Source organism: Lathamus discolor, chromosome 13 (genome assembly GCF_037157495.1).
Source record: "Lathamus discolor isolate bLatDis1 chromosome 13, bLatDis1.hap1, whole genome shotgun sequence".
NCBI lineage: Eukaryota > Metazoa > Chordata > Aves > Psittaciformes > Psittacidae > Lathamus > Lathamus discolor.
The window spans coordinates 851120-867731 of NC_088896.1; the positions used below are offsets into that span (position 1 = coordinate 851120).

The window sequence follows — 16612 nt, forward strand, 5'->3', positions numbered from 1 at the left end:
TGCTGGGAATGACTGCATCCATGCAGAGTCCATCTGGCCATGGGTGGACACTGCCTATCTGTTTGCAGGATCGGGGCCTGGAGAGGAAGGGGCTTCTCTCTGGTCTCCTGTACCTAGATAAGCCAACCTTTGGTTAGCATAACACCAAGGTGATCTGTGTTTATCATGGGGAAAGGTAAACATGAAAAAATAATTTATCTCATCTTCGTATAAGCCGGATGAGAATAAGAATGAAACACATGCTGCAATTATGAAAGTGCATTGAAAAGCCTGTTTGTTTCTGATTCAGAAAGACGGGGTTGGTTTAAAAGTGTCATTTTAGAAGAATTGTGCCACTTGGTTTGAGTAAATGGTTTGGAGACAGCACAGTCCTCAAAACAATATAAAATCTGGGGGATAAATGGGAACCTTCCTGATCATTTATGCAAAGCCAGGGACGATGTGAACTTGGTTTGAAGCTGTCATACCTAACGTGTTCTCCTGCACTGCAGAGATGGCTTTTCCTTCCTTCGTGGCCCATCTTTAGATGAGATGATGGAGGCTGCCCACATGGGAAGTGAGCAGAAACTCCGTTCGGGACTGGCTGGCCTGTGGTGTCAGTGACAGTAAAGTGCAGGGGAGCAGGGATGGGTCCAGTGGTCAGCCCAAGCAAACTCCATCTCCTGAGGCAGGGCCCTTGTGAAGCCCAGGCGTGGATCGGGATTTCAGCACCGCTGCCGAATTCCCAAAGGACGCGCAGAGGCTCTTGCTCTGTATAACCCCCCTACTCTTGGACACATTTCCCTTTCCCGTGTCTGGTATTGTGAAGGGTTTGCCTGTTACTGGCATGGGGAACACGGGATGCTTTGCAAAACATTGCCCTTCTTTTGTCAACCAAATGACTAGGACTTTCTTAATTGTGGGTACTTTTAGTTAATTAGAAATGTTTGGAAACGCCTCACACCTCAGCAGGGTTCAGTTCTACTGGGTGCCAAGTGCTTTGTTCTTCATCCAGCAAAGCACTTAAGCATGTCTTTAAGAACACTTTACAGGCTGGAATAAGCTCATTGATTTCAAGGCACTGAAGGATTTAGCCAATACCAAATTTCTTCCAATGATCCTGACTCAAATAGTAACATCCAGGAAAGTGTTTCTTGAATGTTCATGCTACCTTAACTAGCAGGATCTCAGGCTTCAGAACTTGAGCTGGTCAGAGAAATGAGACGGAGTGTTGGGGGGGGAAGTTTCCTCTGAGGAGTAGAGGAAAATCCGTAGTTAACGGTGATTTCCCCCCTCTATTCCCTTTTTTCACTTCCAGTTTTGTAGTAGCGTAGGCTAGCTGTAACCGTGGCCATCTTAACAAGCTTTTAATAAGAGGAAACTGAAACACTTTGGAAAAGTATAGAATAAGCAAATACTCTGGAGAGACTTTTAGTGGCAACATGATTAATAAGGGACACTCCTGGTAATACTATCACAACAGAGCTATTGCAAAAGCATATGAGCATCCCTCACTGGGGCAGGAGCAGGATTCAGACAAACGATCCAGGGCGATTTATGCCTCTTTGCAGTGTGGGTTTTTTCCCCCAAGCAGTGTGAGGGGAATGGACTCTGTAGATTTAACGGTGGGATCAGGCTTCAGGAAAAAAAAAATCGTTTAGTAAATCAAGCAACTTCTCTTTGCTCCCGAGTGTTTTCCTTCTGGGTGTTTGTTTGATAACAGGCTACATTCCTCATGCAGACTGTTTTTATTCATTTGATTTTCTTCCCTCTGTGTCAACCCTGTGGAGCTGGGGAAGGGAAACATTCTCCAGCAAGAGAATCCGGAACAAAATAGATGGGGAAGGGTTTCCGACACGTCCTGCTGGGGCTCTCCTGTTTTATTGCTGTTCTCCGTGACACACGCAGGACCTGCTGGCACGTGAGCACGCGGAGGGAGGCCCACGGCCATGGCCCCCCTGCGCTGAGCCCCGCCGTGCTCCTGTCCCGCAGCCGCTTTGTCCCCCGCACTTTGTTCTCAGAGCAGCTCTTTCTTTCTCCCCTTTGAAGACGTTTCTGTGCAGCTGCTGCGGCAGCTTGTAGCTGTCATGTGCGAAGGCTGAGAGGGAAGAGCTGGAGTTAAGAGCTTAGAAACTTCTCAGGCTTTAGGAAGGAACTGAGATGAAATGATCCTGTGGTTTTTCCTCCTCCTTTTTCTCCCGTTTTTTTTTTTTACTACAAAAGGAGAGGGGACCTCTTGTGCTGCATGTGCATAAATTGTGCAGGTTTGGCTCTGCTCAAGTCAGGAGTGAAAAAATAAGTAAAATAGCCATCCTGACACATGAGGCAATGCAGTCTTCCAAAACCAAAATAGCTTCGTGTAGTACATATAGGAGTCAAAGATCTGTGTGTGGGGGCTTTAAGAAATGCCTTGCCTTCTTTTTTTGGAGAAGAAACTTCTGTTAACATCTAAATGATTTCAAGAATTCAGCAAGGATTGAATTCCCTACTTCGTCGCATGAAACTTTCACATTGCTACTGAACTGTGGTATTTTGTCAGCCTCCTGCTCTTCAGGCTCCATTTTCCAAAACCTTTAAAAAGTGATTATGCAAGTCAAACCTCATTTCTTATCACAGTTCTGTATTTATTGGCTCAGTTGTTTGCAAGGGATTGTTTCACCCACCCTGTTTCCCTTGGCATTTTTAGAAGGTTCTTCTAGTTGTTAGCAGCTGTAAATGGTATTAATGAGAAGTATTTGGTTGCTGGTTTCTGCAGTTTTGTATGTTGATTAGGTTGGATTGCCAAAGGTTGAGCAAGTTTCTAAAAGAAGGATTGTTCTTTGAGTTATGAAAACACTATTCTCAACAAAAAACAACTCTATTTGTGTCAGGAATTTTACATGCAGGCTGATACACTTCTGCAGAGACTCGGGCGAAACACTGACTTGTCCAAATTGCCATTGAATTTAAAATCAATGAAGTCTCATCTGAAGATCTTATTAAATATTGGAAGAGCCAAACTGAAAAACGTGAAGGTGTTTTTCCTTTTTCTTAGTGTTGTGTTTGAGATGATAAGCACTTGCCAACTTTAGCGTTACCTTTTTGGGTTGTCCACAGTGTGCTGGTCTTCCCAAAGTAGTTTTAGTGGGTTAATAAATACCTTTCTTGGAGCAGCTCTGTGTATTTGCGATTGTCTGGTTTGGTTTCATCTGGGGAAAATCCAGTGTGTGTGTGTGTATGCTGCCTGAGCAGTTGTGCATCTTTAAGGGTTTACAAGACTCAAGTTGACAAAGCCCTGAGCAACCTGGTCTGAGTCTGGTCATAGAATCATAGAATGGTTTGAGTTAGAAGCGACCTGAAAGCTCATCCACTTCGAGCCCCTGCCATGGGCAGGGACACCTTCCACTGGAGCAGCTTGCTCCAAGCCCCTGTGTCCAACCTGGCCTTGAGCACTGCCAGGGATGGGGCAGGGATGGTCTTAGAATTATAAAATATCTCAGGCTGAAAGGGATCCGTAAGGATCATTGAGTCCAGCTCCGTAAAGTGACCCTGCTTGGAGCAGTAAGTTGCACTAGAACCTGCCAGGGTCCCTTTCCACCTGATGGTTTTATGATTTATGATGCCACTTGTCTTTCTTCAGAGCCAGAAGAGCATCTCCTTCCTGTGGTCATTGTATCCTGCTGTTGGAGTACTAGATTCACCCAGATTAAATTAATGGAATGACTCCTCTGAAAATACGTGCAGTTTCTTTATGCAGCCCCTCCTGTTTTAAGACCTGCTGCAGGTGGGGAAGGGCTCTGTGAAGTGTGATTTACCCAAGAAGAAGCTGATGCTGAGCAAAGCCTGTTCCTAATTGTATCCCATGAAGCAGAGTGTTTACCAGCTGTGGGACTGCAGTAGGCAGGTGACGACACTACCCAGTCACAAGCATGGTCAAAAATGAGTTTGCCAACAAAATTAGGTTCACTCTGGGACATCAAAAATAGAAATATAACCATCTTCCCCCTTTATTTGGGTTTCTGTTCAAGTGAAAGCTGCAGCCTGTATTTCATCCAATGCATGGGGCATCAGCTGTTGAGCTGTTGAGCTGCATGTAGCTTGTGGAGTGACTCGAGGGCAATTGCTGTAGCAGAGTTAAGATGCGACCAGCAGCTTTGTCCAGTGAGGTCAGATTTCCCAGCAGACTCCCTTAATGTGGAAAAAAGTGTGCTGTGGGCTGACGCCGCTGGGTTGGCTTAGGAGCTGCTTGGTCACCTCATCCAGCCAAACCTCCCAACAGACACATCGATACTGGGGAAACCCTCATCATCTGCTGTTGGACTGTGAAGCTTGCACCAAGGCTCTGAATTATGGCCCTTCTGGCTCTTGACTACATGGAGACTTTGACGTTTAAGGCTGCACTTAACTGGTCTTAGTTCTTGAGCGTGATTGCATAACCGCTTTTACTGGAGAAGCTCCTCTTGACTCAGCCAAGAACATTAATGATAAACTAGTGGTTGAAGCGGTAGCCTTTTCGTCGTATACCTGAAATTCTCTCTTTGAGCTGTTCTTCAAGATCTGTAGCAGATGGAGGGAGACATAATGAGCAAAGCGGTGGGAGAACAGCCCGGACTCTAAGTCCGTATAGATTGGCAAAACAAAAGGAGTTTTAGAAGTGTGTAACTAGTTCAGACATAGTATGTAATTAATCTTCATCTGTGGCTTTTAAAATCAACAAGAGGCAGGATATCCCAGATTGAAACCCGGGCTTGTGCACATGTGATGGATGTGTAGACAGTTTTTTCGGAACTTTACCCCACCAAGCCTCCTCTCCCAGGTAGGTTTATGTCAAGTGCATTGAGTGGAAAAGCGCTGCACAGAGTAGCTCTAACCATGCCAACAGCTCTGTTTTACTGGGCTTATCTCAGTAGTTTCACGTTTGAAGTTGCCCATTGTTTAATTCTTGTTTGTGCTCAGTTTTAATTTTTAAAGAGAAAAAAAGAAAAAAATCCATGCTGCTTTCGAGCTGGAGTTTCTCATACTTAAATCTGTGTAAAGATGATTTATGGTGCTAGTAGGGGCTCCACTGGAAATGCAGGATCTACTCTGAAGTGGATTGCACAGCCCATGCTGAAATGTTTATTGCTGTCTTCAAAATAGAATACATCAGGGTTGATGGGGCCTGCCCAGGAAAGAGAGAGTGGAGTGGAGTGGGGCTAGTGGGGTATTTTTAGTATTCCAATAAAAGACAAGGCTTTTAAAGGAAATCACTTATTGCCATTTTGCAATCAAGAATGCAGGAGTGTTCCAGGGACTGCAAGAAATATGCTTCAAGAATGTCGGAGCCATAAGGAACTAATCATTAAATATTCTCTCATTTCCACCCCCGTTTCTTGCTCTGAGGAAGCCATTTAGCAGCTTTGCAATTTGTATGTAAATCTCAACCCTCCTGACCACACGGTCAAGTATCCAAGGGACTTAGGAGCCAGCATCCCATTTTCAAAAGTTCTTCCAATTCCTGTGCAAGCAGGGCACTTTTTCAAATAGAAGACACATGGTCCAGCCTTCAGGAACACTTAATCTGACCTTAAATGACTTCATATGAACCCTATAGAATTTTTTTTTCTGCTTGATCAGTGTCTTGCTAGTGAGGTTCCTCTTGTGGGTTCAGGTAGACCAGGAGAACTGGAGTTTTGTTACTGCAGGTTATTCCCCTCCTTTGACTGAGCTGTGATTATTTTATTTCTTTTTGGTTTTCGGTGTTGGTTTTTTTTTTTCCATGGTAACTTTGGTTGTTGATGTTTTAAACATTTCGGAAGCTTTCTGAAAGCTTTTTCTGATACCCGTCTAGCTAGGGAGTGAGTAATCCCAGCATTTGTTTGAGTGAAAAACAAAGGAAAAGGCAAAAGATAATACTTACTCAAGTGGTTTAAGAGCTTAATGGGACAATTTACTGATGCATCTGAGCAGAGCTAGTGGTTACCTGCTCCCTCTCCCCATGTTCCCGTCTTTGTCCTTGTGCTGGTACTGGTGTCCTGGTGAGGCAGTTCAGGGAGCTATAATGGTAGAAAACTGACCCTAACCAAAAACAAAGCCCAGGGTGTCAGGCTGGTGGCAGATGGATGCGGGCAGATGTCCCCTCCTGCACCAGGCCAGCAGAGCTGTGCTTTCATTTTATTATATTTTCCCCATTTGTTTTTTATGGGAGAAAGTAGTGGAGGAACAACAGCCCCCTGCTGAGATCATCTGTCATGTCTTCTGCCTTTTCCCTGCTGGCTGCAGGTACCGGCTCCGGGCTCTGCTGCCTGGCAGACCCTTTCTTTCAGGAAAACCATTTGGAGTTTACCAGCTGGGCTGCAGCTTCTGCGTCCCTCACTGGAGTAGGGGCTAGTGAGTGAGGCTGAGCCGGAGAAGTGCATGGATGTGAATGTGAGGAGGAACACCAGCCATGGGGACACGCAACCAGCAGCGAACCCCCGTCGCTGGGGTTTAGCTCCCCTTGGCCCCAGCTTGGTCTCTTCTTGCCACGAGTGTGGGTCTGGCTGGTAAAGCTCTAGAGTTTCTAATGCAGTGAGAACTGTCTTTAGTGACCTGTGACTTGTGCTGCCGAAGGAGCACCTGATGGTAGCTGTTGGGTTTTCTCAGGTCACTGCCTTCTTGCAAGGACAGCTTCACCTGCCTCTCCTTCACGCACTTTAGCTCCTGGCTGTTCCCTCCACCATGGTTCATGGAGCTGTGGTCCATGCCAAATCGTTCTTCTGTTCCTCACTGTTCATTGCACTCCGTGGCATGGAGAGGATAATCTCTGGTAAATTCAGAGATGTCCCAGTTACACTTGCACTTTCTCACCCTTTTCCTGCTGATTTTTGCTGAGCTCATGGCAGACCAAGAGAGTTCAGGTGATGCCTATGGCTTGGTTGGGCTCATTTGGGTGAACCTCATCTGAAAGACAGGGATTTGTAGAACCTTTGTGATTTCGTTTGGGCTCATTTTGTTTTCTTTCTTTTTGGAAACTTTTAGTGCACATTGAGGTTTGAAACTTCCACAAGTCCTGTTTCAAGCTCTAACACAGTTGATCAGACATGCAGCACGTTGCTGGTCTGATGTTCTTTCTTGGCATTGCTTATGCAAGGGGAAGGATGCTAGAGAGTTTGGAGAAGGGAGAACTGGAAGGTGTGTGTGCTTGTTTAACAAAAAAGGGGAGAGAGAAGGGAATAAACCACATACGATAATCTCCAGTCACCGTCTGCTGGTGACTTTGGACTTTGAATTAGTTGGATGATGCAGTGTGGGGACGAGCAGGGAAAGGCGGTGAAGTTGCTCTCAAAGGAAAGCTAAAAACGTGAGAATGTTTCCAGTTCCTGGCTTGCTGGGAGGGGGATGATCTCCTGCATGACTGGACATCTGCGCCCAGTGGCAGCAGACAGTGATGGGGAGAGGCTGCGGGGTTTTAGTGGGAGTAAAAGAAGTGCTATGTGGGAAAACACCAAAGGGTGTCTTGGGGAGACATGAGGTCTGACATTGTCTGAAATCGTCAGCTTTGGCTGGGCATGGGTGCAGGGTCCTGCACCCATTTACCCCACAGGACAGCGTGTGCTCCATGAGGGCTTCCTTTTCACCTGCCTGTAGCATTGTTAAACTCACATCTTTTCCTTGCTGTACCAATGAGTATAAAGGGACGAGTTAATGTGTTTTTTGGGGTGGGAAGTAACTTGGACAAACTGTTGCCTCTTTCATTTGCTCTTTGTGTGAGAATGAACCCCATGAATGATTTTATTATCGGGTTTTTTTGCAGAATGACGTTACTCAGGTATATGTGTAAATTGCTTTAAGGCTCTTTGGTTCAGTAATTCTATCTCAGAGGTACATGAAACCATTTCTCCTAGGTTGTCCTCCATGATCCACCTTCTGCTATTTAAAGTAATACAAATTTAGCTCGAAGTGTTCCCTTTCCTGCAGACTTCACTGAAAGTTAAAACTTGTGTCAGTGTCAGTTTAGTTCTTGCTGTGCTCTTGACTTGTCTTCACATCCAAACAAATGTCTTGTCTGTCTCTGAGCTTCACTTCTGGTGACTCAGAAGGTAGAATTATTTATATGTCTTAATTTCCTTAGGAAACCTTTGTATCTTTCAACTGCCCTTCTTCTAGTCTGGTTCTCAGGTCAATGCAAGAGGTTAATGAATTGTGTAGACTTACAGATGTATGGCCAAATGTCTGTTTTATGCGGCATCTTTAACTGTTGGATCCAAACCTTCCAACCACTGCCAAAGGTAGGAGATTAGCTCCACACAGACCAGTTAAGCTTCAGAGAAGTTGAAAGAGGCACAGTGGTTGAAGGCTGTGACCAAATTCATCTGAGCTACTCCTCTGCCCATAGTGGTTCATGTGAGGTTGGGTTTGTTCAGTATGTGTCCCTTCTTGAAGGAGCATGGGATTTCTTTGCAGTTGTGCTTGGAAATGGTTCAATACACTGTCTGGCATACATTTGTAACTCGAAAAATAGATTAAAAAAGAAGCAAGTTGAAGTAGAACAACAATGGATTAAGAGAAACACTTATCTCACTTCCTTTCATTCAGCTTTGCTGCGCATGTGGTTTGGGACCCAAATGCTCGGGATTATTTGATTGCAGAAGCAATAAGTATTTTGGATGTAAACTCGCTCCATGCTGCTCCTGGGACCGAACCTGACATTTGGTTTTGAATGGTGGTGGGTTTTATCTTGCTGCTATTTAGCCACGCTTTGTTTGCCGACAGGTCTTGATGTAAGGTATCTTCATGCCCTAATCAAAGGCTTGTGTTCACAACAGACTCATATCTGTGCTTGAGGGGGAAGCATAGCTCCACCCTTATGTGACAAAAAAAGCACAAAAATGCAGTTTTTTAATATGTGAAATCATGTTGACCGAGGAGTTAATCTGTATAAATGAAGTCTATACCTTTGACTCTGATAAATCGTTTCTTCAGGTTAATCCGGTGTTGCATAAATAGCTCCAAATGGGGAATAACTCATAAGAGGGTTTTTTCACCTTACATAGCAATGACCTAGGTTTTTCTTTCTTCCAAATAAGGAATTAATAATGCAATAGCTGTTGTTTCCAAAGAGCTCAGCTTTTTTGCGAAGTGTCTTGCTTTTTTCTCCTCCAGACCTAGTGAAACACATGGGCGTTTGGAGCCTTTAATAACCGTTCACAGAGCCTGCTCTTGATTTCCTTGAGAATTGCCAATGATTTTGATGTCAGAGTTGAGAGGTACAATTGTAGTGTTACATTTCTCAAGTCAGACCGGTTGAAAAGGAAGGTCAAAAGCAATAAGGTCCCGGTTCCTTGGGTTGGGTGGGGGCGTAGGATAATGTGCGACCACAGCGCTTTACACAGGCCTGTCGCCCAAGAAAAAGTTTGGCTGTCACAAAACTAATAAAGAACAAACCTCTGGAGAGATTGTTTCAATGATGCAGGTGTAGGAATCAGGGAGTGTGTTTACATACAAGCCAGCTTAATAGCGTGGGATTTATGCTAAAGTGTTTCTTAATGCAATACAAATTGAACGCCCCATCTTGCTCGACACGAGGAAAATGTTAGACGGAAGGACTTCTTTATAGCTTTTGGGGAGAAAGTCTTTGGCCTTTTTTAGGGAACATAAAAGACAGCAAGATGGATTTCTTCTGCTTCTTGCCATGTTAAACTAGTGCTTTAGGTATGTGCCTCAGATTTGGAGCCAGCCTTCCAAGTTGGTTCTCTGCTGCCTTGAAAATCAGGGGTTTGAACAGGTTTGGGCAGGGTTTTTGCCATCTGTCCGGCAACAGGGACTTTAAGTGAACTGACTGAAAAAGCAGATAAAATTTGTTGGTTTTGTTGTTAAGGTTTTTTTGTTTGTTTTAAAACTGTGACATTACAAAGAAGTCCTCCGTGAAAACAGCTGAGACTCCACAGCCTCTTCTTGAAACTCCCATCTTTTCCCTGCTTCTCTCCTACCCTATAAAACAACTATTATGTGTTTATAAGTCAGCACTCTGTGTCACTTATAAAAGAAGACTTATTCATAAACTTCTGGATACACAGTTCTGTGGGAATATAAACTTCTTGGCATAAAATAAGCCACTTTTTCCAGATAATGTAATGCCATACCAGGCTATTTAAAGTCATAGCATGCTATTTAATATTATTTTATAATCTATAAAAGACACCAGTGCTGAACCTTCAGCATTATTGCGAATGACACTATACCAAATCAGCATACAAGATAGGGAAAACCCCAGGCAAAGCTCCTGTTCCCAGAAACACTCACCATCAGGGTGCTGAGGGATGCTCAGAGCAGCAGGGCTGCTTTCCCCAAGCCTCCTCGCTGCACACAGCAGCTGTGCCACTGATCACAGAGAGGCATGTCTCATTTTCAAGGCCAGGTTGGACAGGGCTTGGGGCAACCTGCTCTGGTGGAAGCTGTCCCTGCTGTGGCAGGGGGTTGGAGCTGGATGAGCTTTAAGGTCCCTTCCAGCACAAACCAGGCTGGGATTCTGTAATTCTGTGATTTTTTGGATGGGATTTGCTGGCTGCAAGTTAGACATTGTTGAAACACTTTTGGACGTAACTGTTCGGCTTTTGAAGTCAGGGCAGGTGACTTGGACACACGCATGCATGTGCCTTAGAAATGTTTTTTAATGGGCTGGAAGCAGTATTTACTTCAATTATCCAGAAACCAGCAGGCAGCCAACACACGATTGTCTTTGCTTTCTGAATACATTCAATATTCGGAAAGAGCACCGGGTCCACAAAACCGCAGTGCTCTCCAAAGGCCAGCGGCTGCCTCAATCTCCAGGTTTCCAGCTGACGTGGATTTGGGGGTGACAGATGGGGATCGCATTGGTCAAGTCCATGTCCAAAAGATTCTTGCTGCTCCCTGGCTGGGAGGTGCTGCCCTGCTGCCAGAGCAGTCTGCTTGGAACCTGAGAGAAGCCGTGGCTACACACCCCATGGAAAGGAGACATCACCCCTTAGCATATGCTCCTATTTACATCTCCTATTTATAAAGAGCATCCAATACTCTGTGCACTGATCGTAGCAGCAGGGACTGAAAGAGATTTCCTGGCTCATTGAGTCCAGACCTCTGCTATCACAGGCAGATTCTCTCCTCGCTTGCTTTCATAAGCCCTCTAAAATGCTTTGAGAGCATTTAGGCTATTTTTCCTAGGGAATGGATATGTCCAGGCGCAGCCCAAGCTGGGCTGATGCTCAGAGAGGTAGCAGTAGGTGAATATCTTGATGTGGATATCTTGCGTCCATTACTGATGGGTTTGGGGTTAAACAAAGAGTAGTAGAGTGGACCAGTTTTAACTGGAAGATGCCTGCAAGGCAGAAGGACAGATCATCCCTGTTCAAGGCCAGGTTGGACAGGGCTTTGAGCAACCTGGTCTAGTGGAAGGTGTCTTATAGCAGGGGGGCTGGAACTAGATGATCTTTAAAGGTCCCTTCAAAGCCAAACTATGCTGTGATTCTATGATCAGCACTGCCACTGGAGACCTTTAACATGACCTGTGAAGCCCTGGGTGCATCAGCCACTACCTACTCCTTCCACATCCCTACCTTCAGCTGATGTGAGTCTAGGCATTGCTCTGGAATTTCAGGGTTCTGGCTGGAGCACACTGGTGATGACCTACCTGCTGCTCTAGCCTGGGATGTCGGGCAGCTGGATGAAGCTACGTAAAGACCATGTGTAGAAGTGTCTGGCTGCCAGGGGGCTGAAAGAGAGGAGCTGAAGCATTGCTGACATTCCTGGTGCCATTAAACGAGAGTCTTCTCGGTTCCTGGAATATTCGTTGCCAGTGTGCCCTTCTGAAAATGCAACCAGGATCTTGTTAGTGGAGTGGGGGATGCTGAGGAGGAAGGTGCAACTGTGTCCTCTGCAGGCGCTGCCCAGTGTGAAGTTGTACTGCAAGGCACCTTGTAGGAACCTGCGGGCTCTAATTGATAACACATTAAATCTCAATGGCCAGCACTCTGGCCGTGGGGCGATTGTAATGGTAAATCAATAGTCCGATAGAAGCAGACCAGAAATCTTTTGACACTTATTCAAGAGGGACTTGTCAAAACACGATGTATTTATGACCAAGTTCCTGCCTGCCTGTTCAAAGGCAGTTGAACCCCTGCCAGATCCTAAACATTCTCAGATTCCCAGGAGTTATATTCAGCACAATAAGTGGATATTTCGCAGTAAATATTGCCTTGTCAGAAAGCTGGCAGAAGCACCAGTTGACAAGCAACAATTGGCCGCTTTGTCTGGGTGCTGTGTGGGCTTGTCCCCTTCGGCGGCAGTGCTCTTGAGTGGGAATTCCTGCCCCAACGGGCTCCAGCCTTGTGGGCATGAGGAATTAAAAATGCTCTAAAGGAAACTGCGGCTCACTGAGCCTCAGCTGCCTCCATCTGAACAGTCAGCACAAGGAATTGGAATGTCTCAATGATTAATCTCAAGCACAAAAGCCGGCTGCTGGCTGGCGGTAGGTATCCACTTTTCTCTGAGGAAACCAATTCATCAGTGTTCTTTGGGATTCATAACAGTTATTTGAGAGGCTTATTTAGTGCGTGGCACCCTGTGTGTCAGTGGAGTTACAGACCAGAAATGTTCATGATTCTCTGCCCTCTCAGATCTGCAGCACATCCAGGGTTTCAGCAGCACCGTGTGGGCTGGAACATGCGCTCAGCGCCTATAGTGTGGGCTCTGTACTGGGAGGAGAGGGATGCCTGAGAGGACAGGGATGCCTGAGAAGAGACGGATGCTGTCAAGGACAGGGATGTGATGTGGGTTTGCACAGTGTTCAGTGTGGTGCTGCTGCAAGTCACATCTGGGGTCTCTGCGATGGGTGAACAGCAAAGGTTGGGATGAAGAGGGTGAAATGAAATGATTTACTGGGCTTGTCATCTGTGTGACTGGTATTTGTCATTGCTGAGGACGCCTGGCAGTGCATCAGAGAGCACAGGCTTTAAGTGAAGTCTTATTTCTAGTAAGAACTTAAACCCTTGAGTTACATGGTCCCGACAGGAAGTTACTAACTGGCAGAACAGGCGCAAGGGACTAAGAGTCCTCAACCGTCACCTGTATTTACACAGATCATTAAGCCCCTGGACATTCAGGTGCAAACTGGGGTGCAGAATCATCTTCTAACTTCTAATATGCCCAAGCCCCTTTAGGCAGATTCAGATCTCAAGGAATAATTTCCATTTCTAAGTGAGCCCCAGCTGGGAAGTTGTTCATGTAGCAGTAGGTCAGGTACAGCAGAAGGGACGTCCGTGATGAACCGCAAGCCAGGGATCCTTAGAGCTGATAAATCCCACGGAAGGGGAATAGACTTGGGACTTGGGCTGCCCCAGGGAGATGAGGTTTGGTGTGAGCCCCAGATCCTGTGGTTTCATGGCTGGACAGACAGGTGAGACAGACCGAGAAGCAATCTTAACTGAGAAATAAATTACTCTTCTTGTAACCTTTCCCTCTTATCTCTGAAAATCTGATCTGAACTGTCTTTTGGAGAAGGCTTTGCTTAGTTTGGAATGAGAACCCCTGTGCTGCCCAGGGAGTGGGGGGTCGGGATCAGGGTGATGAGCAGAGCTGCAGCTGATGCCAGGATTAAAACCTGGCAAAGCAGCGTGAGTGCTGGTGCTCCCAGGAGCCTGAAACTTGCAGTAAGCCAAGAACATGCCCTCTGCGTTTGTGTGCTGCTCCTCCGAGCTGGAACAGCAGCACCCTCATAGACCCTTTAGCAGATGGAGCTTTAAGGGTATTGCACTTCCTCCAACCTGCCTTAATTAATTGTTCTGTAATTGCACAGAGAATTAATTTCTCACTTCCCACCTTTCCCTGAGAAATGCATTTCAAATTTGTTTCCTTTGGCACGGGAATCTTTTGGTTTTTTTCTTCCCTTACTCCTGTTTACGTTGTTGGTGGCTTTGATTCCTCAAGTTCTCTTTGAGGAGTTCTCATCGAGGGGGATATTTATATTTCACAGGACTTGAGCAGAAAAAGGCAAAGCAAGCAGGGAACCTAAATGCATAATTCCTGTCAGATCCTATCTGCAGCTTTTGTTAGGAAAACTTGTTGTGCTCTGTGAAACACTCAGGTTTAAAAGCTTCAGATCCTTCTAATCTGCTACTCTGTAGTATGGGGGGTGGAAAAATGTGTGTAACATCTGGTCTCTATCATGCAAGAGGTACTTTGAAATTCGTGTGCTATTGCCAATTTATATGATCCTCTTCTTTTTGTGCACATCGCATGGATCAGATAAGCCTTTAACACTGATTTATACTGCACTGACATGTGCCATTGCTGCTTCTCTGTCCCTCACATGGGGAGGAAGCACTTGACCACTGCTTTTGGAAACTGAAAAGTGGCTCCAGGTTTTTAATACCAATCTCTTTCCAGGAATAAAATGAAGTTTATTTCCTGTTGCTGTCCTGCTCTTGTTGCCCTGAACGTTCTGTCAAGTTTCCTGTTCATTCTGCTGTTGCCCATTAGCAATACTTTACTAGTCCCCCACCTTCCCCTGTTCCTGCTGGGTAATAGTTCTGGGTTTATGTGCAGTTTTTCTTGGGAGTTGTCAAAGAATAATTACACCCCATTAACTCCACTTTGTATCATTACTAATTCACACCTATAAACTATTTTCCAGGCAACTGATCTCAGTTGTCTCTTAATTGCTGAAGTCCATAAACTCTGTTAGACTGAAACTGTGCTAAGGATTTGCACCCTCTAAACCTTTTCCCTCCAGTGCAAAACATAACAGAGAATCTGAGTGCCGCAGCTTTATCAGATAGTAATTCTTCCTAATTTAAGCAAATTATTTGTTTCTGGCTCTTCTGAGGACTACAAAATGTATAGTATGGTATAAAAAGCGTGAGACTAGAAAGGTGGTAAAAGTACAGATCATGTTCCCAATGTATTCATGTAACAGTTTGTGTTGCTGGGTGATGTTGAGTGGTTGGCTGAGACTGGAAACCAGACACCCCTCTCTCACCCGTTCTGGTGAGCTGGAGCTAGTAGCGTATGGTCTGAGATCCAGCTGGGTCAAATATGCTCCAGAGACAGTGACCTGGGGTGAGGATGTGGAGTGAGGCTCTGCAGGAGACCAGCAATGGGACCATCCCCTGGGGTTCTTCCCAAAGGACTTCAGCTGTGAGGGAGCTGGCACTGAGCAGTGCTGCTGGGACAAACCCAGCTCCTGGGTGCCCTGGCAGGGATCTTGGCTGTCCAGTGTTTGTTGTGCAGCATGGCCCTGGGAGCTGCTGGCACTGGGGCCAACCCCGAGCCCTGGCTGTGGGTGCAGAGAACAGCAGGAACAGACAGGAGCATTTTTGCTGGTTTACTCCATCTTGATTGTGATTAATGAGCACTTATAACGAGGAGTAGCCTGAAGTTTAGTGTCCTCTAAACAAAACTACCCCATATCATCCTACCTCAAAGGATGCACTAAGTATAAACCATTCAATTGAACTTGTCCCTGCCTAGCAAAAGAGCTTGTCCCTGCAGTGCCAAATCCTGCCGCCATCCTTTGGCATCCCAAGTGGAGCATACGGAGCTGCTGCCTTCTTTGGAAGGAAGAGGCTCAATACCTGAGACCTGCTGGAGCCAGTGGGGTGAAGTGCTGCTCGAGCTCCCTTCAGATAACAAATGGTTTTCACGGAGCAGAAAAGGAAAAATTACTGTTTGTGGTGACTTTTATTTCCCTGGAAAAAAATCCCGGAGCCCTGGCAGAGAAGCAGTTTCTGCACAGAAAACATGACACTATTTACAAAAAGCCAGGTCTAATATCCTTTTCCAGCTTGGAAAGAGGAGTTTATTTTAATACATCCTTTTTTAATTGCCATGAGCTGGACTTGTAAATATTGCAAGTGGTTGAGTAACAGTCATCCGTGAGCTGCCCAAATGAAGGGACATTTTTTCCGCTCTTGGAGCCTTAACATATTCCTGCAGCCCGGACAGGGGAATAGCACAGAGCAGATACTAAAGGAAAACAAAAGCCTCCTAATTAAAAGGTGGTTTAACCCCAGGGGATGCCTGTGATCATGATGCCAGTGCTGGAAGAGTGCTGTGGTCCAGCCAAAGAGTTCACATGTTGGGGGTGCCTGGGGAGGTGATGGAGTGGACTGCAGAGATCCAGTCCCTTTTCAGTGAAACAGTTCTTCCTCCATGCTAAGAAAGGGGAGAGAAAGGGGAGAGAAAGGGGAGAGTTCCCCCTAAGAAAGGGGAACTAAGGAGAATTAGTTTCTTCTAGCAGTGTCTGACCCCTGGGTTGCCTTATCACTGTTGTTCAGTTGAGAGAGAGAAAATCTGCTTTGCTGGTTTTCTGGATCAGTCTTCCAAGTGATCCATAACTTACATATTAAATACCGTCCTCCAGCATGGTGTGCCTGAGCTAGAAGGTGGTTGTGAAGGTTTTTAAGATGATATTGGTCATTAGCTTCTGCATAGGAACTGTTGTGGTTCTGGGTAAGGACGGAACACACAGAGCCTGTACAGAGCACTGTTACACTGCCTTTAATGCTGGTTGGCCTTAATTTTCCGGAGTCGGGTGCATGCCTGAAAGCCCTGCTTTTGCTCTGCAAATAGCTTTGTGTGAAAGCAGGAGTAGTTTGTATTGAAAACAATTTCCTGATACAGTTTGGATTTCCTTCTGAATAATCCTTTGCCCCAGTGG

At 45.7% G+C, this 16612-nt stretch overlaps 1 protein-coding gene across 3 annotated transcripts in view; it reads left to right on the plus strand.

The window, feature by feature from the left end:
* STX8 (syntaxin 8) overlaps positions 1 to 16612 on the plus strand; it is a 122148-nt gene that overhangs the window by 81930 nt on the left and 23606 nt on the right. The window lies entirely within an intron of this gene.